Source organism: Rhinopithecus roxellana, chromosome 1 (genome assembly GCF_007565055.1).
Source record: "Rhinopithecus roxellana isolate Shanxi Qingling chromosome 1, ASM756505v1, whole genome shotgun sequence".
Classification (NCBI taxonomy): domain Eukaryota; kingdom Metazoa; phylum Chordata; class Mammalia; order Primates; family Cercopithecidae; genus Rhinopithecus; species Rhinopithecus roxellana.
In genome coordinates this window covers 156163779-156189253 of record NC_044549.1, presented here as the reverse complement: position 1 = coordinate 156189253, position 25475 = coordinate 156163779, and the positions used below count along the sequence as shown (strand labels likewise).

General features: G+C 45.4%; 1 protein-coding gene across 3 annotated transcripts in view; it reads left to right on the top strand.

Moving 5' to 3' along the window:
- The window catches only part of ST6GAL1 (ST6 beta-galactoside alpha-2,6-sialyltransferase 1), a 149302-nt gene that overhangs the window by 12837 nt on the left and 110990 nt on the right, over nucleotides 1-25475 (top strand). For all 3 annotated transcript variants that reach the window (XM_010389774.2, XM_010352508.2, XM_010352502.2), the window contains exon 2: nucleotides 23233-23374. The gene's annotated coding sequence lies outside the window, so the exon portion shown is untranslated. The remainder of the gene's footprint in view (nucleotides 1-23232; nucleotides 23375-25475) is intronic.

Genomic DNA, 25475 nt, shown 5'->3' with positions numbered 1-25475 from the left:
TGAATGTCTGTTATATGCTCAGCATTGGGAATACCTTCATCAAGAACACACATTGTAGATATGTACACGCACATATTCAGTGTAGCTAGCAGAGCCTTGGAGATTAGTGGCAGACAAATCACCCATATCACCCTCTTCCTCTTTTCTCATAGTCCTTGCTCTGTTCTTTCATTCAGCAAACATTGAGTGCCTGCTGCAGGCCATCCACAATGCTCATTTCTATTTTTTTATTTTTAAAATTTTTAAAAATTTATTTATTTTTAAGATGGAGTCTCACTCTTTTGCCCAGGCTAGAGTGCAATAACATGATCTCAGCTCATTGCAACCTCTGCCTCCTGGGTTCAAGCGATTCTCCTGCCTCAGCCTCCCAAGTAGCTGGGATTACAGGTGCCCAACACTATGCCCAACTAATTTTGGTATTTTTAGTAGAGATGGGGTTTCGCCGTGTTGGCCAGGCTGGTCTCAAACTGCTGATCTCAGGTGATCTACCCGCCTCGGCCTCCCAAAGTGCTGGGATCACAGGGGTGAGCCACTGTGCCGGGCCTGCAATGCTCATTTTTAGAACATAGATCCAAATAATCCCCATAGTCTGTTCCTTCCAGAGCTTAGTTGAAGGTAGATATGCACATATTAATTACAATATACTGTGATAAATGTTATGATTTGGGTGTGCACAGATGATGGGAAGAAGATACAGTGAGTTTGGGAAATATTTCTGGAAGAGGCAACATACAAGCTGCATCTTAGAAGGTAGTAGCTCTCAGCCTCGGGAAAATGAGCATTTTTGGGGCAGGGGAAGGCTGCAGGAGCAAAGATTTGAGGGTGAGAAACGGCTCATTGTATGTGTCAGGGAAACACTAGCAGGTTGATATTCCTGGAGAGAAATGCATGAGGCATGAAGTGGCGGGAGTTGAGGCTGGAACCATTATATGCATTATTTAATAGAATTTTCATAACACTGTATACACTATTATTATCTCAACTTTTTTTTTTTTTTTTTTTTTTCTGAGATGGAGTCTTGCTGTGTTGCCTAGGCTGGAGTACAGTGGCGCGATCTCAGCTCACTGCAAGCTCTGCCTCCCGGCTTCAAGCCATTCTCCTGTCTCAGCCTCCTGAGTAGCTGGGATTACAGGTACACACCACCATGCCTGGCTAATTTTTGTATTTTTAGTAGAGACGGAGTTTCACCATGTTGGTAAGGCTGGTCTCAAATTCCTGACCTCATGATCCCCCCGCCTCAGCCTCCAAAAGTGCTGGGATTACAGGTGTGAGCCACCATGCCGGCCTGTTATCTCAATAGGTGAGGAAACAAAGGCTGAAGGAGATTGATGACTTGCTCAAAGTCAGACTGTGAGTGTGTTGAGTTGCGTGGACTTGAACATAGGCCTGCTTGCCTCTGGAGCCCATGTCTCAGCCTCCACTTCAGTGCCTGCAGAGGCAGGCTGTGAAGATCCGGCTTGCTGCCTAAGATGATTGTTCCCTCTCTTTTAATGTTTCAAGGACAACATCCCTTGCCTAATCCTCTTCTTTCCACCTGCCTCATGGTGTTATCCACCTTTTTGTTAAATTGGGACCAGTGAGTCTGATGTTGACAGCTTTTCTGCAGCTTGGTTCTAGGGTTTACCTTCCTTTTTATCCAGCCAATCATTAATCCATAAATCTTCAAATAAAATCTTTATGTGCCCAACCATGTGTGAACAGAGAGAAGATTCATCCCGTTTCTCAAAAGCTCCAGGTTCATTTGTGAGCCCAGGTAGTGCCTGCGAATCCTTTAGCTTGGAGAAACCCTTTGGGAACTGGAACAGGAACAATCACAGTTGGTTGGAGGAATGTGGGCAAATGGGCCTTGAGCTGTCCCTTTAAGGATGAGCAGGAGTTGCGAAGGTGGAGGGCATAACATATGAGCAAAATTATTGTCTCACTTAATGGGTGAATGGGACCTCTTTTGCCTATTCTCCCCATCCTGCAAGATAATTCCTGTGTTAGAGTTGGCTCTCGGGTAGAAGAGGCAGTATGGGGAATTCATTCGTGCAAAATCAAGATTATTGAAAACTAATTAATCAGATCCCAAAGACAGGATGATGAAACTACACAGTGAAATAAAAAAGGTAATTATAGAGCCAAAGAAGACATTGAGGATAAAAACAATGTCATTACAGAAAAACTTAACAGGAAACATAACAGAATCTGTTGAAAATTAAATTGCTAACAGAGAAGGAAGGTTTGAGGAAAATCACAGCCTACGCTGAGAAAAAAGATAAAGCACTTAAATCAAAGATGTAAAGATCATACAAAGGTGACCCCTCAGAAGGGTCATTGGAGAGGTAATTGGAGAGTCTGCGGAGGCACGCATTGCTTTTGCTCATATTCCATTGGCCAAGACTTAGTCACATAGATAGACACACCTGGCTGTAAATAACTCTGGGAAAAGGTCTCCAGCTAAGAGGCCATATGCCTTCTTAAAACTCAGATTTGGGGAAAGCTTTCTATTACTGAAAGGAAAACCTGGATATTGGCATCAACTGGTATCTGCTTTAAGGGAAGTCATGTTGGTCTCACACATGACTAAACAGCTTTATAGAGGCCAGGTGAGGTGGCTCATGCCTAAAATCCCAGCACTTTGGGAGGCTGAAGCCTGAGGATCGCTTGAGGCCAGAAGTTTTGAGACCAGCTTGGGCAACGTGTGGAGACCCTAATGAAAATCATTAGCTGGGTGTGGGAGCGCATGCCTGTAGTCCTGGCTACTTGGAAGACTGATGTGGGAGGATCCCTTGCCCATGAGCTCCAGGCTGCAGTGGGCTGTGATTGTGCCACTGTGCTCTGGGCTGGGTGAAAGACCAACACCCTGTCTCTATTTGAAAAAAAAAAAAAAAAAAATTGTTGTAGAGTTCTGGGACAAAGGCGATGGGACTGAAGAATTTTACACTCAAATTACTTTGCAAATACCTCAGGCAGACATCCTCACACATGCAAGAATTTAGGGAATCTAGCACTGAAGAGGCCTTCTCAGGAAACCCACTTGAGGATGAAAAAGATTAATCAACAAACATACTTAGGAAGGCGTAGTGAAAGGTCAATTGGTGAACTCTTTTTTTTTTTTTTTTTTTGAGACGGAGTCTCGCTCTGTCGCCCGGGCTGGAGTGCAGTGGCCGGATCTCAGCTCATTGCAAGCTCCGCCTCCCGGATTCACGCCATTCTCCTGCCTCAGCCTCCCAGGCGCCCGCCACCTCGCCCGGCTAGTTTTTTTTTTTTTTTTTTTTTTGTATTTTTTAGTAGCGACGGGGTTTCACCATGTTAGCCAGGATAGTCTTGATCTCCTGACCTCGTGATCCGCCCGTCTCGGCCTCCCAAAGTGCTGGGATTACAGGCTTGAGCCACCGCGCCCGGCCGAACTCTTAATCCATTCAAATAGAGAAGCAAAGCTAAGCAGGGGCAGGGATGGGCAGTGAGGGCTAAGGAGCAGAATGTGAGGAAGTAGAAAGAATATACCAGAAATAGGGGGCTGGGGGAGACGTGAGGAGATGTTAAGTGTTAACTTTAATTAGAGGTGTACCTTTTCTGGCCGGGCGCAATGGCTCATGCCTGTAATCCCTGCATTTTGGGAGGCCAAGGCGGGTGGATCACCTGAGGTCAGGAGTTCGAGCCCAGCTTTGACCAACATGGTGAAACCCCGTCTCTACTAAAAACACAAAAATTAGCTGGGCATGGTGGCGGGCGCCTGTAATCCTGGCTGCTCGGGGGAGCTGAGGCAGAAGAATGGCTTGAACCCGGGAAGCGGAGGTTGCAGTGAGCTGAGATCACGCCACTCTAGCCTAGGCCACAGAGTGAGATTCCATTTCAAAAAAAAAAAAAAAACAGTGTGCCTTTTCCTTATAAAATAGAATAATGAAATTGGTTATTTTATTTTACTTTAAAACATCTATTATTATTATTCTTTGAGACAGTGTCTTGTTCTGTCACCCAGGCTGGAGTGCAGTGGCACGATCACGGCTCACTGCAGACTCGATTTCCTGGGTTCAAGTGATCCTCCCGCCTCGGCCTCCGAAAGTATTGGGATTACTGATCTGAGCCACTGCTCCTGACCCCAAGCAGCTATTGTATAAAGCAATCCCCATCTATCCTTTCACACATCCTTTCTTCCATCCTCCACACTTCTATACATATACCAATATAGAGATGTGAGGAATGATATTAAATCGTTTATTTTTTTTCCTGGATAGAGGGCTCTTGGGTGATTTTTAGCTCTACATAGTTTCACATATTGATTGACTTTTTATAAAATAATGAACTAGTCTTACTTAAATAAGACCACTGAAGTTATTCTGAAAGGCGCCATTAGATATTGGTTCCTGGGGAGTGAAGAGTGGGAGGGGAGATACAGGTGGATGAACACTGTGGAGGATTTGAGAGTCATTTATGCAAACACCTCACTCTAGGCAGAACAAAACACATTGTAAATCAGACGGACAGCGGGGGATTGGGGCCCGCAATGGGAAAGCTGTCGCCCAGGAGACAGATGGAGTTTTGATAGGTGGAGAATGGGAGAAAGGACCTTTCTGGCCTGGGGGCAGCAGGAGCACAGGCCTGGGGGTGAAGGGTTGTGGCATGTCTGGGGTTACTGGGAGCAGTCTGTTGGTGGTTGGTGGTTGGGGAACCAAGGATGAAGGAAACATGGCTGCTGTTCAGTGTCCACAGCACACCAGATACGACACATAAATATCTCTAGGTTGCCCAATTGTACCTGTAGCACAGGTACAATTATCTCTACTGTACACATGAGGGAACTGAAGTTAAGGGTGAGAGATCTGTGCTTGCTTCAGCAGCAAGGGATGCGGGAAAAGTACAATGATACAGAGAAGGTGAGCATTAAAAAATAGTGATGTTTATCTGCCCAGAGTCGCATGATGGTGAAAGTGATTTGAGCTCTCTGTGCTGCCTGCACAGCCATGCCCATGGTTTTTCTATTATGCTATGATTTGTGGTACACAGAGACCGGAATCAGCCACTTTTGTGAAACATAAAATGTAAAAATAATTGTATAGGTTAATATTTTATAAGTAAGTCTATTTTATACATTTACATTTATGTTTAGATTTGTATTTATTATTATTATATTTACCTATAAAATAAAACATGTTTTAGATGTAAACTTTGTAGGTAAATTTTTAAGTAAATGTAAGAGCCTACATTATGGTGCAGGCTCCACCATTCAGCAGCTGTGTGGCCTCAGGCTACTTAATCAGAACCCTAATTTCCTTACCTATAAAAGGCGATAATAATTGTGCCACTGCCTAGCCTGAGATTAGTTTTTTTTTTTTTTTTTTTTTTTTTTTTTTTGTTTTGAGACGGAGTCTCGCTCTGTTGCCCAGGCTGGAGTGCAGTGGCTGGATCTCAGCTCACTGCAAGCTCCGCCTCCCGGGTTTACGCCATTCTCCTGCCTCAGCCTCCCGAGTAGCTGGGACTACAGGCGCCCGCCAACTCGCCCGGCTAGTTTTTTGTATTTTTTAGTAGAGACGGGGTTTCGCCGTGTTAGCTAGGTTGGTCTCGATCTCCTGACCTCGCGATCCACCCGTCTCGGCCTCCCAAAGTGCTGGGTGGCTTGAGCCACCGCGCCCGGCCAGAATTCACCTTTTTTTTTTTTTTTTTTTTTTTTTTTTTTGAGACGGAGTCTCGCTCTGTAGCCCGGGCTGGAGTGCAGTGGCCAGATCTCAGCTCACTGCAAGCTCCACCTCCCGGGTTTACGCCATTCTCCTGCCTCAGCCTCCCGAGTAACTGGGACTACAGGCGCCCGCCACATCGCCCGGCTAGTTTTTTTGTATTTTTTTAGTAGAGACGGGGTTTCACCGTGTTAGCCAGGATGGTCTCGATCTCCTGACCTCGTGATCCACCCGTCTCGGCCTCCCAAAGTGCTGGGATTACAGGTTTGAGCCACCGCGCCCGGCGAGATTAGTTTTTATGTTCAAATTAGATCATAGACGTTAAGGATGAGACAGTTTGAAAGAGGCACACAGAAGGGTTTGTTATTGTGGACACACCCCTTGCTCTTCTGAGAGCATACATCTGTTGAAGCACCCACAGGGGTCTGTGGAAACTTTCACAGTCATGGACGCAGCCCCTACAGGGTTGAAACAACCAACCTGGTCAACAGGCAAGAAACTGTGCTTCCCTGACTCAGATAACCGGCTGGAGGCTGTGGTGAAGGCAGCAGAGAGTGAGGGAGGGAGGAGGCAGGGAGTGTGTCTGGCTTTCCCCCTGCCTGGGTGAGAGGGAGACCGTTCCTGCCTGCCTTCCTGGTTGCTGGGGAATGTCTGGGCCCGAGTGGCGTCAGGATGGCTGTCAACAGCTTGGTGAGGGTTCCAGACGTGCCAAGCTACAGGAATGAATGTTGGAGCTGCCGCGCCAGCAGGCCCTGCCACGTCTGGTAGAGGCCAGTGGTCTGAAAGAGGGACAGGAAGGATAGGGTTGTCAGGGGACTTTGGTGGCCAGCATTATTCTCCAAAAGTACTGAGGAAGACCAGGCAAGGCCCTGGCCTCAAACAAACTGGGCTTCTGACAACACTCATCAAACTGGGCGGGCAGCCAGACCTCTGCACTGAGCTGGTGTGGCTGGAGGCACCTGATGTTTGTTCCGGGAAGGATCTGGTTGGTTGTAGGGTGTGGGTTTGGGCCTCATATGCTCTTGGGGGTTCAGAAACTAGAGTGTGTGTGTGTCTGTGTGTGTGTGTGTGTGGTCGTTGGAGAGAGACCCAGGCTATTCCATATTGCTGAAGAGATCCGTTTCTTCCTTATCTCACTGGTCTGTCTGCTTTACCAACACCTTTGGCTCAGCCTCAGCTCCAGCCAGCCTTAGTTCTGGAGGAGCCCCCTTAAATTCATGGCCCCCAAAGGAGAGAGAAGACTTCTGATCCCTTGTGCCATGCTCACTATGCTATGTGAAGTTTGCTATATTAGACCATGACATCCTGGATGGTGGGGATGATGACTGGGTTCTCTGCGCAGCCCTTAGGAGGCCTCATGGAATGAGCTCAACCTCCCTGAGGCTCCTGTTTGTTCACTGAGGTAAGAACACATCCAGTCACCAGTGAGATGAGTGGATGCTCTCTCCGTAAGATCAAGGTGTGAGAGCAGGCAGTGGATTTGCAGTAGCCCGTGGTGGGAAGCGCGTGAGGCTGTAGTGGGGCCCTTCTGCTCCACCAGAGTCATTTTTCCTACCTGCCATTTCTAGCCTTGGAAATGAAAGCCAAGCAGCCAGGTGAAAGAGGGAAAATTCTCCGGGTTGGTTCACGGATCTGAGCCCTGGAGGAGAGTCAAGCTTGGGACCTTGTTCTTCTTGTCTTATCCTTTTGGGAACCAGGGTCATAGGAATTTGTTCCAGGTGAGAGAGGGAAGAAGGCAGGTAGGGAGCTGTGCCACGGCAGCCGGCAGCCGGGCTGAGTCATCAGTTACCTAAGAACCTGCCTCAGGGATTGCCTTTGTGGACTGCACAAGTGCTGGTGCTGGGAGGAGGCTGGCCTTGGGCCTGAGCTGGAGGTGGTGGCTGACAGCATGAGGAATGAATCCCCGGAAGATGCTTCCTGCCAGAGGGCTTGTGACGGCTCCTTTTTTTTGCTTTTCACAATGAACATCTTATTCTGGGCTGCAAATTTGAATGAGGGGAAAAATCTGGCCAGGAGGAGATGAACCAAAGGCGTCTCACAGGGAATCCTTCTGTACTTGGAGAGTCCTGCCCTTGTCTCCCCAGCCAGATCCAGTGACTCACAGTAGGAGGGCTTGGAGGCAACTCACTGCCTTCCCTGTTAACTACCATTTGCAAGGTCACCTCCCTCAGAAAGACCTTATCATTTGGAAAAAAAACCCACGCACTTTGTAGCCAGACAGACTTGGGTTTAAATTCCAGTTGTGCCACTTCTCAGCTGTGCAGGCTTGGCAGCTTGGCCTCTCTGGTCCTCAGTTTCCTGTGTTAGTCTATATTCATCCTTTCTGCCTTACAGCATTGGTGTGAGTCCTAGATGTAGTGCTTAACCTAGTTTTGGGCACATGATTGGAGACCAATACATCGTGGTTATTTTTAATATCACAGCACATGTGAATGGTTATTCTCAGTTATTGGCCACCTGATGGGCCACTTTGCTAGGGGCTGTGAATATAAAGAGAAATGAGATACAGCCTCTTCCTGGAGGAGCTGTCTGTCTAGGAGGAGAGCCAGGCCTGTGGAAGAGGGCACAAAGGAAAGAAAGTTGCCCAAGTTGTAGAGGGAGCAGGAGGCAGGGGCAGGGAAGGCCAGAAAAGAGAGATGATACCCTCAAAGGCTTTAAAAGAATGAAGAAGAATCTGCCAGACATTTGGGGCGGGGGTGGCATTAGATTCATCCATAAGGGAGGGCAGAGCTAACAGTGGAGACTCCCTGGATAGGTGAGCCCTCGGGCTTCCCCTCTCTGCTGGCATTTGAGCCTACTCAGTTTGGGTCAGGATAGAGTCTGCAGTCGTTTTCTGGCAGGTGGTTTTACATGGGCAGGAATCCAGCCAGGCCTGACTCGGGGAGATGGTGTTGAGGTGACACTTGTCATCACAGTGATCTCTCCATAGGTATCTGGGCTCCAGGCTTAGGGCTAGGAACAGGAGTGGGCCTCGTCAGAGGGAGTGGGACAGATTACCAGACAGGAATTGCAAAGGCAGAGCTCACTAAAGTGCAGGCTCCAGGTAGTGTGGATGGAGGGGCTTCACAAAATGGTACAAAACTGTTGTTATCAAATTCAGACAGCAGGTTGGTGGGAGGAGGGGTGACCTGTGACTTCTGTGATTGCTGGGAAGTCCAGAGACCCTTTGTGCATTGCTCAGTGTCAAATGAAAAGAACTGGAGAAGACCACCTTGATAGTTAAGGATGTACATTCGTAGTTTTAGTTATTCACAAATGACTCTAAAACTCTGTGATATGATATGATTGGGTGAATCATTTGAATGAGATAAAAACAGGATTTTATTTGCTGCATGCATGTTGTGTGTCACTTAGGTGGTGTTAAAAACAAACATAGAAGCTTTCATTTACTGAACTCTTACCGTGTCTAGGCATACTATATGCTTTACAAGTATCTCATTTAGCCCTGGCTAAATCCAGCTCTTTGAACTCCATACCTACTCCACAAATCTGAGTGTGACTATAGAAAAGCATGGTGTCATCCTGAATCGCAGTTTCGTTCTTTTTTTTTTTTTTTGAGACGGAGTCTCGTTCTGTCGCCCGGGCTGGAGTACAGTGGCTGGATCTCAGCTCACTGCAAGCTCCGCCTCCCAGGTTCACGCCATTCTCCTGCCTCAGCCTCCCGGTAGCTGGGACTACAGGAGCCCGCCACCTCGCCCGGCTAGATTTTTGTATTTTTAGTAGAGACGGGGTTTCACCGTGTTAGCCAGGATGGTCTTGATCTCCTGACCTCGTGATCCGCCCGTCTCGGCCTCCCAAAGTGCTGGGATTACAGGCTTGAGCCACCGCGCCCGGCCACGCAGTTTCGTTCTTGTTGTCCAGGCTGTAGTGCTGTGGCGTAATCTCGGCTTACTGCATGGAGCCTCTGCCTCCTGGGTTCAAGTGATTCTCCTGCCTCAGCTTCCTGAGTTGCTGGGATTACAGGCACCTGCCAACATGCCCCGCTCATTTTTTGTATTTTTAGTAGAGACAGGGTTTCACCGTGTTGGCCAGGCTGGTCTCGAACTCCTGACCTCAGGTGATCTGCTCACCTCGGCCTCCCAAAGTGCTGGGATTACAGGCGTGAGGCACCGCGCCCGGCTGTAATTCTTGACCATGACTCTTACGTGGACGTCGGTGGTGTGGGCCGTGTCTCTTCCTTTTGTTGGTCCGTTGGTTCTCAATCCTGGCTGTCATTAGTGTTACTGGTGGGAGTTATAACAAGTATTGCTGCCTGAATTCCTCTCAAACTAATGAAATCAAAGTCTTTGTGAGGTTGACCTGGGCATCAGTATCTCTTTTTTATTTTTTTTATTATACTTTAAGTTCTAGGGTACATGTGCATAACGTGCAGGTTTGTTACATATGTATACTTGTGCCATGTTGGTGTGCTGCACCCATCAACTCGTCAGCACCCAGCAGTTCATTATTTATATCATGTATAACTCCCCAATGCAATCCCTCCCCCCTCCCCCCCAGTATCTCTTTTTTAACCTGTGCTGTTAATTCCGGTGAATGATGGTAGAGAACCACGACCATTCCTCTGTCATCTAGATGACTGTTTCGCACCTTTTTATCTCTCTCCAACACCTTCCCCATCTTCCCCATCTTCCCCATCTTCCCACCTTCTCTTCTTCTAACACCTTCCCCATCCATACTGTCAGTTGATAGCCTTGTTTTAAACTTACCTGAAAAAATAATGGCAGTCGGAAGAAAACTTTCATACCTTTTGTCTTAGTCCATTCAGGCTGTGATAACAAAATACCATAAACAGGGTGGTTTATAAACAACAGAAATGTATTGCTCATAGTTCTGGAGGCTGGGAAGTCCAAGATGAAGGACTAGCAGATTCGGCGTCTGGTGAGCGCTTGCTTCCTAATTTATGGATGGTGCTTTTTCACGGTGTCCTCACATGCTAACAGGGTTCACTAGTTCTCCAGAGCCTCTTTTATAAGGGTACTGTATTAGTCCATGTTGCATTGCTATAAAGGAAAACCTGAGACTGAGTAATTTATAAAGAAAAGAGGTTTATTTGGCTCGTGATTCTGCAGGCTATACAAGCATGGCACCCGCATCTTCTTCTGGTGAGGCTTCAGGAAGCTTTTACTCACGGCAGGAGGTGAAGAGGGAGGGGGTGTGCCTAATTTTTCTGCTCCTGGAGAGAGTTGTCTGCATTTGTACCCTGCACTCCCTCTTCTCTCATTCTCAGTTAAACTCAGTATGATCAGTCTTTTGTACCCATCACACCACCAAAACCATACCAGTTAGGCTCACCAGTGTCCTCTCTTGCCAAATCCAGTGGTCAGATCTCAGGCCCTATCTTGACTGATCAGCCGCTTTTGATGCAGTTGACCATTCCATCCTCCTTGAAATAGTTTCTTCTCTTGGCTTCTGGAACATCACTTCTTTGCTTCTCCTCTTCTCTCACTGGGTTCTCCTTCTCAGTTTCTTTTGTTGGCTCATTTTCTTTTCTTTTCCTTTTTTTTTTTTTTGAGATGGAGTCTCACTCTGTCACCCAGTCTGGGGTGCAGTGGCACGATCTCAGCTCACTGTAACCTCTGCCTCCTGGGTTCAAGCAATTCTCTGTTGGCTCATTTTTACTTGGTCACTGTGGAGTGCCCCCAGGAGTGGCCCTTGGACTTGGCCTCTTCTGTGTCTCCTCATGCCCTGGCAATCTCATATCATCCATTTACTGACAACCCTCAATTTATATTTCCAACCCACACCTTTCCCCTGAAGTCTATGCTCAGATATTCAACCATCTACTTGATACGTTTCCTTAGGCGTCTAATATGCATCTCAAATATGACAAGCCCAAAATCGAACTGCTGCTTTTCTCCCTAAAAGCGCCATCTTCATCTCCGTGGACAACAATTTCATCTTTCCGTCTTCTAGGGCTTAAACTCTGGAGTCATTCTAAATTCTCTTTCTCTCATGTTGCACCCACTCTGTTAGCAAACCATGTCAGCTGTGCTTTCACAATACATTGAGAAACCAACTACTTACTCAATTCATCAAATTCATGTTGATTCAGGACAGAAGACCTGTTTCATCTCTTAGAATCATTTCATAACTGAGCTTCCTGCTTATAATCTTGCTCCTGTGGTATGTTCTCAAAACAGTAACCAGAGTGATCATTTTAAAAGCTGTAGTAATATGTCGTTCTTCTGCTCAAAAAACCAACAAAGGCTTCCTCTTTTACTCAGAGCCAGTTCTTAGAAAGGCCTACAGGGTTCTGTGTGACCCAACCTTCAGACCCTGCAGACTTCGTCTCCTGCTCTTTTCCACCCCTTCGTTCTGCGTCACCTCACTGAGCCTACTCCTCAGACATAAAGCACACTTTGGTCTCAGAGCCTTTCCACTGCTTCCTCCGGACAGGACACCTTCCTTCATGTATCCCATTGTTTTCATCTCTTCTTCAGGTTTCTATTTAAATGTCACCTTGTCAAACAGGCCATTTGACAGCCTTATATAAGATTATAATCTCATGCCTGTCTCCTCCCACCGTCATACTTGACTCTCTCCCTTTTATCCCGCCTCGTTGCTCTTCAATAGCGTAGGTGGCCATCTGAGTTATTACACTGTGTCTGTTCTCACTAGGAACTCGTTTCCATGAGGGCAAAGATGTTATCTCTTTTGCTCAAAGCTATTTCTTTAGGACCCAGAGCAATGCCTCAGGAATCAGAGGCATCATTCACATTTGTTGGCTGAATTTAACAAAATCCTCACAATGACACTTCAAAATTAGTTGGAATAACCCAAAATGTGTACAGGAGGAAACTGAGACACAGAGAGGTTTTTTAAAATTTTATTTATTTTATTTTAAGTTCCAGGATACATGTGCAGGATGTGTGGGTTTGTTACATAGGTAAACATGTGCCGTGGTGGTTTGCTGCCCCTATCAACCCATCACCTAGGTATTAAGCCCCACATGCATTAGCTCTTTATCCTGATGCTCTCCCTCCCCCAGGCCCCCTGACAGGCCCCAGTGTGTGTTGTTCCCCTGCCTGTGTCCATGTGTTCTTATTCTTCATCTCCCACTTATAAATGAGAACAGATGGTGTTTGATTTTCTCTTCCTGTGTTAGTTTGCTGAGGATGATGGCTTCCAGCTCCATCCATGTCCCTGCAAAGGACATGGTCTCTTTTCTTTTTATGGCTACATAGTATTCCATGGTGTATATGTATCCCATTTTCTTTATCCAGTCTATCGTTGATGGACATTTGGGTTGATTCCCTATCTTTGCTGTTGCGAATAGTGCTGCAATGAACTTATGCGTGCATGTATCTTTATAATAGACGGATTTATATTCCTTTGAGTATATACTCAGTAATGGGATTGCTGGGTTACATGGTATTTCTGGTTCTAGATCTTTGAGGAATCATCACACTGTCTTCCACAATGGTTGAACTAATTTACATTCCCACCAACAGTGTAAAAGCGATCCTATTTCTTCATAGGCTTATCAACGTCTGTTGTTTCGTGACTTTACTAGTTGCCATTCTGACTGGCATGAGATGGTATCTTGTTGTGGTTTTGATTTGCATTTTTCTAATGATCCGTGATGTTGAGCATTTTTCATATGTTTTTTGGCCACATAAATGTCTTATTTTGAGAAATGTCTGTTTGTGTCCTTTGCCCACTTTTTAATGGGGTTTTTTCTTGAAAATGTGTTTAAGTTCCTAGTAGATTCTGGATATTAGACCTTTGTCAAATGGATAGATTGCAAAAATTTTCTCCCATTCTATAGGTTGTCTGTTCACTCTGATGATAGTTTCTTTTGCTGTGCAGAAGCTCTTCAGTTTAATCAAATCCCATTTGTCAATTTCTGCTTTTGTTGTAATTGCTTTTGATGATTTTGTTGTGAAATCTTTGCCTCTGCTGATGTCCTGAATGGTATTGCCTAGATTTTCTTCTAGGGTTTTTATAGTTTTGGGTTTTACATTTAAGTCTTTAATCCATCTTGAGTTAATTTTTGTATAATGTATAAGGAAGGGGTCCATTTTCAATTTTCTGTGTATGGATAGCCGATTTTCCCAGCACCATTTATTAAATAGGGAATCCTTTCCCCATTGCTTGTTTGTGTCAGGTTTGGCAAAGATCAGATGCTTGTAGATGCGTGGTCTTATTTCTGAGACCTCTATGCTGTCCCATTGGTCTGTGTGTCTGTTTCTGTACTAGTACCATGCTGTTTTGGTTACTGTAGCCTTGTAGTATAGTTTGAAGTCAGGTAGTGGGATGCCTCCAGCTTTGTTCTTTTGGCTTAGGATTGTCTTGGCTATATGGGCTCTTTTTTGGTTCCCTGTGAATTTTAAAGTAGTGTTTTTTCTAATTCTGTGAAGAATATCAATGGTAGTTTAATGGGAATAGCATTTAATCTATTAATTATTTTGGGTGGCATGGCCATTTTCATGATATTCATTCTTCCTATCCACAAGCACAGAACGTTTTTTCATTTGTTTGTGTCCTCTCTCTCTCTCTCTTTTTTTTTTTTTTTTTTTTTTTTAGACGTAGTCTCACTCTTGTTACCCAGGCTGGAGTGCAGTGGCGTGATCTTGTCTCACTGCAACCTCCACCTCCCGGGTTCAAGCAATTCTCTTGCCTTGGCCTCCTGAGTAGCTGGGACTACAGGTGCGTGCCATCATGCCCAGCTAATTTTTGTATTTTTAGTAGAGACGGGATTTCACCAGGTTGGCCAGGATGGTCTCGATCTCTTGACCTTGTGATCCGCCCACCTCAGCCTCCCAAAGTGCTGGGATTACAGGCATGAGCCACCGTGCCCAACCTGTGTCCTCTCTTATTTCCTTGAGCAGTGGTTTGTAGTTCTCCTTGAAGAGGTCCCTCACTTCCCTTGTTAGGAGTATTCCAACGTATTTTATTCTCTTCGTAGCAATGGTGAATGGGAGTTCATTCATGATTTGGCTCTCTGCTTATGTTTTGCTGGTGTGTAGGAATGCTTGTGATTTTTGAGGAGCAGGGAGGTTAAGCAAGTTTTTCAGAGTAACACAGCTTGCTAGCGCAGAACTAGGACTCAAATCTGCCAAGTGACTGTGTCCTTAGATCGTCTGTCTGTGGAGCCTGGCCTTCCCCCTGCACCCACATCTCAACTACCTCATTTTTTTTCGTATCTTGTTGCAAGCAGCCGGCCCCACAGAGTGAGAAAAATCCCTGTGAAAAATGTCCCAAGTGTGACTGGAGGTGTAGGAAATGCATACACAAACAAGCCCTTATCTGCAACTTTCAAGTCCAAAAATTTGTGAAAGTGAAGCTTTATTCTTAACCCATTTGGTGGCAAAACCTGATTTGGACTAATGTGAGACTCCTTATAAATCTATGCCTGTAAAATGTGTGTGTGTGTGTGTATTTTTTTTCTTCCTGGTAATTAATATTTCCTTTAAGGCTCTTTCCAGGAACATGCTCAGTTTTAAGACCTGATTAAGATCAGGCACAGCAGGCCAGGCTAAGAAGGGCATATGTGAAATGCCGTTCTATACCAGAGGGAATGAGGGAAAGTCTACACGCTCACCAGTGAGGCCTCTCGCTGCTCCCAGCACTTTTTCTGCTTCCGTCACACGGTGCTGGATACTAGAGTGAGATTCTGCTTTCCCTAGTCGTGAGGCTAGAGGAGTCTTTCTGTCTTTCTGCATAAACTTAACAGCCCAAGAGAAAAAGCCTATAGATATTGATATTTAGGGTGTTCCAAACAAAATGTACAGCTGACTCACAATCACCCTCCCGTAAGATCCACCAGTTCAGAAGTACTGATCATGCACACAGAACATCCGGTCAGTTTTTAGTGTCTCACTTTTCAATTTAAAAAGACAGCTAATGATAACCAGATATTTGAGAAAAGTTTGAAACATGAAAGGCAGAAATTAAAAGAGACAAACAACAACACTAGAATCTCACGAGAAATAGAGAAAATATAGGGAGCAGAAGAAAATGTCACAAAACCTGTAATTACTAGTCTAAGAGAGATAAGAGAATATGTTGCATTAATAAAATAAAAGCAACGTGCAACAAAGAGGAGTATTCAGAGACTAAGAAAGAACTTCTGGAAATTAAAAGTGTGATAGAAGAATCAATCAGTAGAGGGTTTGGAATATAGAATTGAAGAAAACTTACGGAACCTTGCAGAAAGTCAAAGAAAGAAAGAAAATGTGCTGGGTGCGTGGCTCATGCCTGTATTCCTAGAGTTTTGGGAGGCCAAGGTGAGTGGATCATTTGGACCCAGGAGTTTGAGACCAGCCTGGCCACATGGCGAAACCCCACCTCTACTAAAAAATACAAAAATTAGCCAGACATGGTGGTGCATGCCTATAGTTCCAGCAACTTGTGAGGCTGAGGTGGGAGGACCACTTGAGCCAAGGAGGTTGAGGCTGCAGTGAGCTGATGTTGTACCACTGCACTCCAGCATGGGCAACAGAGTGGGACCCTGTCCCTCCTGACTAAAAGAAAAGAAAAGAAAAAGAAAAAAGGATTATTCTAAGAAGCCCAACATCAGAATAGTAAGACTTGCAGAAAAAGAGAATAGAGACAATGAAAGGGAAACTTTATTAAAGAAATAATATAAGAAAAACTTTGAGAACTGAAGGACATTGAAAAGCCCACTTGAGTACCCGGGGCTATGACTTGAGAAAAAGACACACGCTGGAAGAAAAGCTTCTCGACAGGAGAGAATTCCCCCCAAAACAAATGGATTATATATAAGAATAGAAATATGATTGACATCATCTATCTCTACAGAAGCTAGGAGACAATGAAGCCATTCCTTAAATTCTGAGAGGATAGTATTTCCAACTGAGAAATTATATCCTGACAAATTATTAATCAAATATGAGGGTGGAATAATGGCATTTTCAGGTATGGGAAGTCTCAATGATTTTATCTCCCACACAGCCTTTTTTGAGGAATCTACGATGCATCTGTTTCTCCAAAACTAGAGAGTAAACTAAGAATAAATGGGATCTTCCTTTAAGCACAGAGAGCAACCACTTCAGGTTGAAGGAGGAGAATGGAAGGTTCCAGAAGGGAGATTTTTAAGAATTAAGAAAAAGATGAGTACATAACGGTATATTTGGTGTACTGTGATGAGTTTTATAATTTTGTTGGAATGTTGAGGGCTGAATTTGTGACAAGTACATAGAAAGTTAAGCAAACAAACAACTGAGGCAATAATGGACTCTACAAATGGCAACTAAGAAATGTACATGAAAGTAATTAATCATAGCACCACACATGGCTCAGCTATGAACAATAATTTGTCTGGTTATAATAATGTAACTTAATAATTACTTGACAAAATAATGTAACTTAATAACGTAACTTATTAGTGTTGACTTAAAAATGGTATAACTATTGGGAGAATGTGGGACAGGAGAGGTGGTATATGGAATGGTGGTAAGGAGCTAAATCCTTATTTTCTATAAGAGGAAGTCTATGAATAATATCTAATATTGAAAAACTATAAGCATGCTATTTAGATACACTGAGATGACTCTGGAAATAGACACAGGAGTTGAAAGACAGAATTAGGGATATGGAGGGTGGGGCAGGGCCTGCTGTTTCTCCTTACAAGCCTTGCAGTACCACTGGACCTTAAAAATCACGGGTGTGTGTTGCTTTGATTTGAAAAAGGGCTCACTGTGCTGGGCGCTATGGCTCATGCCTGTAATCCTAGTATTTGGGAGGCCGAGGCTGGTGGATCACTTGAGGTCAGGAGTTCGAGACCAGCCTGGCCAACATGGTGAAACCCTGTCACTACCAAAAATATCAAAAATTAGCCAGGTGTGGTGGCAGGTGCCTGTAATCCCAGCTGCTTGGGAAGCTGAGGCATGAGAATCATTTGAACGTGGGAGGCGGAGGTTGCGGTGAGCTGAGATTGTGCCACTGCACTCCAGCCAGGGCGACAGAGCGAGACTCCGTCTCAAAAAAATAATAATAAATAAATAAAAATATAAATAAATAAAGGCTCACTGTCTCCCCCTGTATCCAGATTGGCACCTAAAATAGGCATGCAATCAAAACTGAATAATTGTTTGCTCTAGAGAACATATTAACAACACCATCAAATAAATGTGCAGAGGTACCCTCCTTTGGAAATTTTGCAGATGGCACTGGCAGAAGAACTTCCCTTTTCTGGTTCTGTAAATGCAGACACCATTTCTCTTTTTGTCAGAGCTCACCCATGTACTCAGTGTGCAACTCATACTTAGTTTCAGCTCTTTGCTGAAATCTCTTGGCCTAGCAGTAGAGGGAAGATAAAGAAAAGCCCCTGGAAGGCAGCTGTGGGAGGCAGCTTTGTGTGTGGAACTCTGGCTTAGTCACTTACCTGCTTTGTGCCTGTGCTGGTCACTAAAGCTGTCGTCACCTCATCTGAAAATGGAGAAAACATTCCTTGCTTCGTAGAATTGTGTGAGGAATAAATGAATAACTTAGTACATAAAGCGCCTGGCATAATGGATCTTATCTTGGTACATAGTAGTTGCTAAAAAAAAAAAAATTGAAATTAAAAATAAATGAACATTTGTGGTGAATATTATTAGGTCTAGAACAGGAGCCCTGTAATGTTGGATCTGGGCTCCCCACATGAACCATCAAGAAGGGATGTGAGCCCTGAGAGAGGAAAAGGGGGACAGAAATAATCCGGGAGGTCTCCTTATCTTAGCAGACGTTCTTATTGTGTTTTGGGTGCAGTGTCTTCTGATTTGACTGCTGTGTTCAGCAGATTTGTAGAGACCCAGATTCTGGAACGTTTTATGCACAAGGATCAATAAAAGCTCTTAGCTCATTTAGCTTCCATATTCAAACATAATCAGAACCATTGCTCACATCTCAGACCATGTGGAAGAATGGCTCTGGGGTTAAAAGGGTTATCTCACCCTAAGGCTCCAGTGTGCTGAGTGGGGATGGCTTCTTGAAGCCAGGGACTTGGGGCCACAGCCTTACTCCTGTGACAGGTGAACCTGTTCTCTGACTCAACATAGAGCCCTTGAGCAATGGTTCTGCTTTGAGGGGCTGGGCCATGAAATTCTTGGCTCAATTTATGAACTTCTTTGGGTTCCTTGGTACCTGGTGGGCTCTCCAAATCCTGGTTCTGGGTCTGTGGTCGGTACCTCACACATTGTACACCTACTTGAAGGAAACACTTGCTGGAGGCAAGAAGGAGTCACTGCGCCCAAGGCAGCCTCTCATTTAGCCACCCTCTTCCTTAGAATCATCTTCTGTGTCATCTAGGTGCTTCTGGGTCTAAGGGTGGAGGAGAAAGGGGATTGGCTGAGCTGCTGCCAGGGGCTCTCGGGTTGGGGGACAGTACAGTGCCCCAAGAGATAAAGCAGAGAACAGACCCTGAGCACAAGGAAGGAGTTGAGCACAATCTTGGCTGACTGGGCCTCGAGAGGAAAGTAGAGAAACCAAATCTGGATGTCAGGCTCAGTGACCCTTGTGGGATAGGAGGAGCTCAGAGAGCAGAAGTTGTGGTGACAGATTACAGGGGGTTGTGAATTAAGTGGAAACTGTGTTAAAGCGGCCAGGAAGCATGTGAGTAGGTAGGAGGCGTGCAAAGCCTATGATCAGCTGAATCTGCAGTGCCCAGTATGGTGATAGGAGGAAGTTATATAATCTACTTGATAGGAAAAAAAAACAACTTTATAATTTAAAATAGAAGAGTCATCCAACTACACTTTAGCAGTCTAGCATGGCCCTATCAGTAGATTTTTTTGTTTTCTGTTTTTTTTTTTTTTTGAGATGGAGTGTCACTCTGTTGCCCAGGCTGGAGTGCCACTCTGTTGCCCAGGCTGGAGTGCAGTGACACTATCTCAGCTCACTGCAACTTCCGCCTTCTGGGCTCAAGTGATTCTCCTGCCTCAACCTTCTGAGTAGCTGAGATTACAGGCGCCCACCACATGGCTAATTTTTGTATTTTTAGTAGAGGTGGGATTTCACCATGTTGGCCAGGCTGGTCTTGAACTCCTGACCTCAGGTGATCCACCCGTCTTGGTCTCGGCCTCCCTAAGCGCTGGATTACAGGCATAAGCCACTGCGTCTGGCCCCATCCAGTAGATTTTGATTATCTATCTAAATTCAGCTACAAATTTGAGAAATTTTTTTTTTTTTTGTTTTAAAAAGACTTTGAGTGCTTACAATGGATGGCCCAAGCCCTGCCCAAGACGTGCACTAGGTCATAGGGGAGCCCCCAGTCTCACTTAGAGCCCCCTTAGGCTTCAGGAGCCAGAGCTAGCTGGGACCCCAGAGCCCATTTAAACCAAGCTCTTGCACAGGATGAAGAAATCCAGGCCCATGTTAACTCTTTTCCTGCCTGGGCCTCACAGGCAGGGTTACTTGCAGCACCTGCCCTCAGTACCAGGCGTCTAGTTTGCATAGATTTGCTGTGTTGAGCAGAGCTGGAAATAAGTCCTGCTCTTTCCGTTCTGATTTCCCAGCCCAAGATTGCTGCAGCCTCAGGGCCTTGGAGAGATTGTTGTACGTGGAACAATTTGGTTGCAAGAAACAGAGGCGCCCTCCCAAATTGAAGGGGGTCAGGGAGTGTGTGCAGGAGTAAGAAGTATGCAGAGACGAGCCTCATGGCCACTGGACTCACTACATACCTGCTGTCCTGGGCCTGAATGTTCTGTCTACCTCTCCCTGGGCCTCTGCCTGCTCTCTTTGTAGGCCAGCTTCCTCTCCTTCCATAGAGCCCCCTGTAACTCCATCGCTTGATCTTTTTTTTTTTTTTTTCGAGATAGAGTCTCACTGTGTCGCCCAGGCTGGAGTGCAGTGACTTGATCTCGGCTCACTGCAACTTCCACCTCCTGGATTTAAGCAGTTCTTTTGCCTCGGCCTCCTAGAAACTGGGATTATAGGTGCACACCACCATGCCTGGCTAATTTTGTATTTTTAGTAGAGACAGGGTTTCACTATGTTGGCCAAGCTAGTCTTGAACTCCTGACTTCGGATGATCCTCCCGCCTTGGCCTTCCAAAGTGCTGGGATTACAGGCATGAGCCACTGCGCCCGGTCCCATCACTTGATCTTGTGCATGGCATTTGCTTGTCACGGTTCCACCAATACCTTTCCCTTAACTCCAGGGTCTACCACCAGCTGACTAGAGTCTTTTTTCATAGTTGCAATTTTGAAAGAGTGTCAGATAGGCCCAGCTTCCTCAGGTATGGATGAATTGTCTTTAAGTCAAAGTTCTACTCTTTGTCCATCAGGGGAGGTCCAGGTGAATGAGTAGGTGGGGTAGGGGCAGGGTAGGCAGGTAGAATGACTTGCCTAAATATTGGAGATCTGCAAACCATTTTCCAAAGGACTTAAGAAGCATGAAAGGAACACCCCATTCCCTCATGAATTGCAAATTGCTATGACTGGAGTGTAGGGTGCATGCGAGTGGCAGGGCACGGGGCGGGTCAGCTGGAAAGGGGCATGAGACAGGTCCCCAAGGCTTTTGCTTGGGTCACAGGGCTGAGAAACCTAGTTATCTGTGTAGGTGAATTATCCATCTCTCACTGAAGGTTTGGCCTGGAGTGAAAGGAAGGATACAAGAGGCTGGCTAGGGAGAGATGGAGAGTGGGGGCTTCCTTCCTGTTAAGGAGGCAGAGCAGTCAGCCCAGTAGTGCCCACCCCACTCCCACCCCAGGAACACTTTGCTCTTGTTCCCCCAGGAAGGCTCCTTGTGGGTGGCTCCTAGCTGACCACTAGCTCAGCTGTTTGCCTGTTAAGACCTCTTCCCTGACTGCTCTTCTTTCCCCACAGTGACCCTGGCTCATGGTGTTTTGTTGGCATTAATTATAAACAGCAGCAAAGTGCCCAAGGCCTCAAGCAACTTTTTCTTTTTCCGTCTCACCGGATGCCTTTGTTGTTTGCCCTGTTCTGCCCTGAATCTTTGTGAGGTCTTGACGTTACCACCCATCACATGGCTCACTTCAGCTGCAGTTCTGTCTGTCAGCATCTGCTGTCTCATGGGATGACTCTCGTTTCTCTTTGTATCTAAGGGTTTCTTTCCCCTGGACACTGTCCTTGTGTATCTATCACTCCCCTGTCCCTCCATGGGTTTCTCTTTCTCTCCTTACGAATTATCATTCATGTACCCCTCTTTCCTAAGCTTGATTAGCGGAGTTCATTTAGCATAATGGGTCTTATCTTAGGCTGGGGGTGAGCTGAGTGTGAGCATGAAAAACGGAAAGTCAGACTTTGAGAACTCCACCTTCATTTCCACTAGAAATGGTTACAGCAGGTGAATGAGGATATGTGGGTGAGGGAGGGGTTTGGGGGAGAGAGGAGTGTTAGGGGAATGGGCACATTTCTTCATTGCAGGGAGCAGTTTCTATGGTACCAGTAGTCCTGAAGGTAGCATGTCAAGACTGTTCAGAAGCCTGAAAAATTTGGAAACTCTTTGACCCAGCACAATTTTATTCCTAGGACTGTCTGAAGAAAATAATCGTGGGGATCCCTGGAAGATTTTGTTTCAAACACTATTTGCCATTAGCCAAAAACAAAACAAAACAAAAGGTTGGAGGTGACTTAAATGTCCAGCCTTTGAGGGTTGGGTACAATTTATGATACAGCTGTGTGGGGTACTATACATGGCTCACTGGAGACTCATGGGTACATATATATCATGTAGCCATTAAAATAATGCTGCTGAAGATTAATGACACAGTACTTACTAAACCATGCCCAGCTTTATTACATCTTTATAAATAATCTGAAAAATAGAAACAAGAAACAGGCAGAGTATGTTATCTGTAGTTATCTTGGATAAAGAAAGAATAGGTACATTTCATCCTTTTCATTTAATTATATTTTCTAGAATTGATAGATTGAACATACATTTTTTTGACACAAGGAAAAACAATTACTTTAAAAACAAATGCTCTCTATTCAGACAACTATAATAATATATGGGTTGAAAATTTAGAATCAGTTAAGAATGCTTCCAAAATGAATTAGAAATTAAATTCACTTTTTTTTTTTTTTGAGACGGAGTTTCGCTCTTGTTGCCCAGGCTGGAATGCAATGGCACGATCTTGGCTCACTGCAACCTCCACCTCCTGGGTTCAAGCGATGCTCCTGCCTCAGCCTCCCAAATAGCTGGGATTACAGGCATGAATTCACATTTGTAACAGCATAAACAACATACTATAGGTCAAAGGAGACTGTGAACAAGTTTGATGTAGTTGTTGATTGAAATCCATTGTCTGCAGACCTTCTCTAAACACAAGTCTTGGGCCCTATCTGTAGCTTCTAATCCTTGCTTTCTCTTACCATGAGTAGTGTGTAGCACAACGATTCCATGACTGTAGTTGAGTTTGCTTTGCCTAATCTGCAACTCACTCTCAAATTGTACAGCCCTAGATGGATGAGTCTGGGTGAACATGTAGGTCGTTTAGGTCCTGGAAAGGAGGCTGGCTGCCCCAGGTGAGGACCGTGGTTCTGAAAGGAGCACTAGCGACCAGAGCTGGCAGTGGGAGGAGCAAAGACTCTTTCCTCTTGGATGTATTAACCTATGTGCTTCTGGTGAAACTTCGCTTTGTTGTTGTTTTTTTTCCCCCCTGCAGGCAAGGGGAGAGCCAATTGCACAGAGCCCTGCAGCCAGCAGTCCAGGAAGAAGTGGTGAATGTCATGGAGCCCAGCTGAAATGGACTGGCCCCCTTGAGCCTGTCCCAAGCCCTGGTGCCAGGTGTCCATCCCAGTGCTGAGGTAAGACCCCTTGAATTCCAGCCTGAGGAAGAGAGGACACAATGCCTTTTTGCAGGGGCAGGAGGCAGAGGGCCTTCTCAGGAAATAAGGAGCAGTTAGTTTCTGGTTCAGTTAAACCATCTGCTTCAGCCTCAGCCCATTGGGAGGCAAGGTCATTTGGTGGTCAAAGGCTTCTGGTTTGTCAGAGCAGGTCTTTTGGAATCTTGATGGGAGTTGTATTTTCTCAGTTGCTGGTGAAATTTGAATTCCCAAGGGAATAAATGTATCCTCCAGGTAAGACTGCACCAGATTCAGGTGAATGCTTAACTTAAGTATACCTCCTCTGCTCTGCAAGGGAGCTCTTGGGAAACACACACACACACACACACACATACATGTGCGCGCGTGCTGCGCTCTCTCTCTCTTTCAACCCAAGGGTGACAGAGTCACAAATTATGCAGAGAGGTTATTCCAAAACATTCTGGGAAGCTCACTAAAAATTGATTTTAATGACCTAGATATGTTCTGATGATAAAAGTAATACATGCTCATAGGATGACTGGAAAAATACTATTGTGGAAGAAAATACAGTATATCTGAAATCCTGCCCCTGTTAACAATCCTCCGGGTGGTTTTCTATTAAGGTTACTCTTTAAGCTTCCATAGGATGTTGATTTTTCCTGCGTGGAGGTAGAAAGGTGAGGCAGAAGGAGAACTTGCCCCCCTAATCTGGAAACTCTCTCTGTTTCCCAATTTTTATATATTCAAGAATTTTGCAAACTGCTTGTTAAAAACGATTAAAAATGATGGGTGGATTGAAACTGACCATGATGGGAAAACTTATGCCACGGAAATGAGCAAGTGCTACAACCCAAGGCTTTTTCGTTTTGGAAATTCTGATTAGGTAAGCAAGCTGCTGGTTTCAGGGCTTACTCTACCCCAGGCTGTGGGGCAACCTGCAAACCACTTCCCCTATGCACCCCTTCATTTCCTCACCTGTGAACAGTAGGTGCCCAGTAACATGAACTGCATGAATAAATGACCGTGAGATTTCCATCATTATTTCATACAACAATCGTGAGGGTTCATAAAATAATGAAAATAGAAATGTTTTGCATCCAGTGAGCCTCCCTGCCCCTGTAGAGAGGGGCTTGGTTGACTGGGCAACCTTTGGTTTAGTGGTAGAGAGAAGTTGGCTGCATTTCCCCCTTTGGCTTTTGCTCCTTGGGGAGCCTTTGGATTACTGACACTGTTTTATAAAGGCAGATGAAAACCCACCACTTACTGACCAACATCTGGGGCACATTTCCTTCCCGGAAAAGTCAAGAAGTTGGTCAGAGAAGTGTGAAAAGGGAGCGTCAGCAATGCAGGATATAAGAGCCAGAAGTGAAATCAGAGTTTTTGACTCATAATCTCTAATGCGGGTGTGGGGGACTTCCTGCCAAATGTGAAATTGCAACAAAAGCCTCTTTCTTCAAAGCCCTGCTGTTGTGGCAGATTAGAGCTAATAAATTAGCATAATGAAGTCCCAGCCTCTGTCCCCCTCCCTCTGCTTCCTGAATCTCTTCATGTGTCCCAAAGGAGGGATAGGGAGTGGGTGGGACATCCGTTAAGCACCAGTTTATCTTTGTAGAATTGTAGGTTCAGAAAATTATAAAGGTGGTGAGGTCTACAGAGTCCATCTGGTCCCACATCCTCCTTTTAAGAACCCCAGGCCACTGAGCTGGTGATTACCAGTGCCTGAGGAGAAAGTACGTACTCCTGGGAGGAAGGCAGCTCAGGTTGAGGGGTGGAGGATGGAGCGCTGCTCAGGAGGCCGCCTCATCACGGAGCTTACATATAACTGGCAGGGAACGTGGTGGGTGGTCTTCAGGTGCCAGCCCTGCCTCTTCCCTTCCTAGTCCTTCCCCTGTATCTGAAGTCCCAGTGTACTTCCTGAAGTACCTCTCTAGTGTGTTTGGACTTAAGGCCATCAGAGGCCTGGTTTTCTGGTCAGCAAAATCAACTAAGATCTTATTTTTTATTTTTTTGGGACGGAGTCTCACTCTGTCGCTCAGGCTGGAGTGCAGTGGTATGATCTTAGCTCACTGCAACCTCCATCTCCCAGGTTTAAGTGATTCTC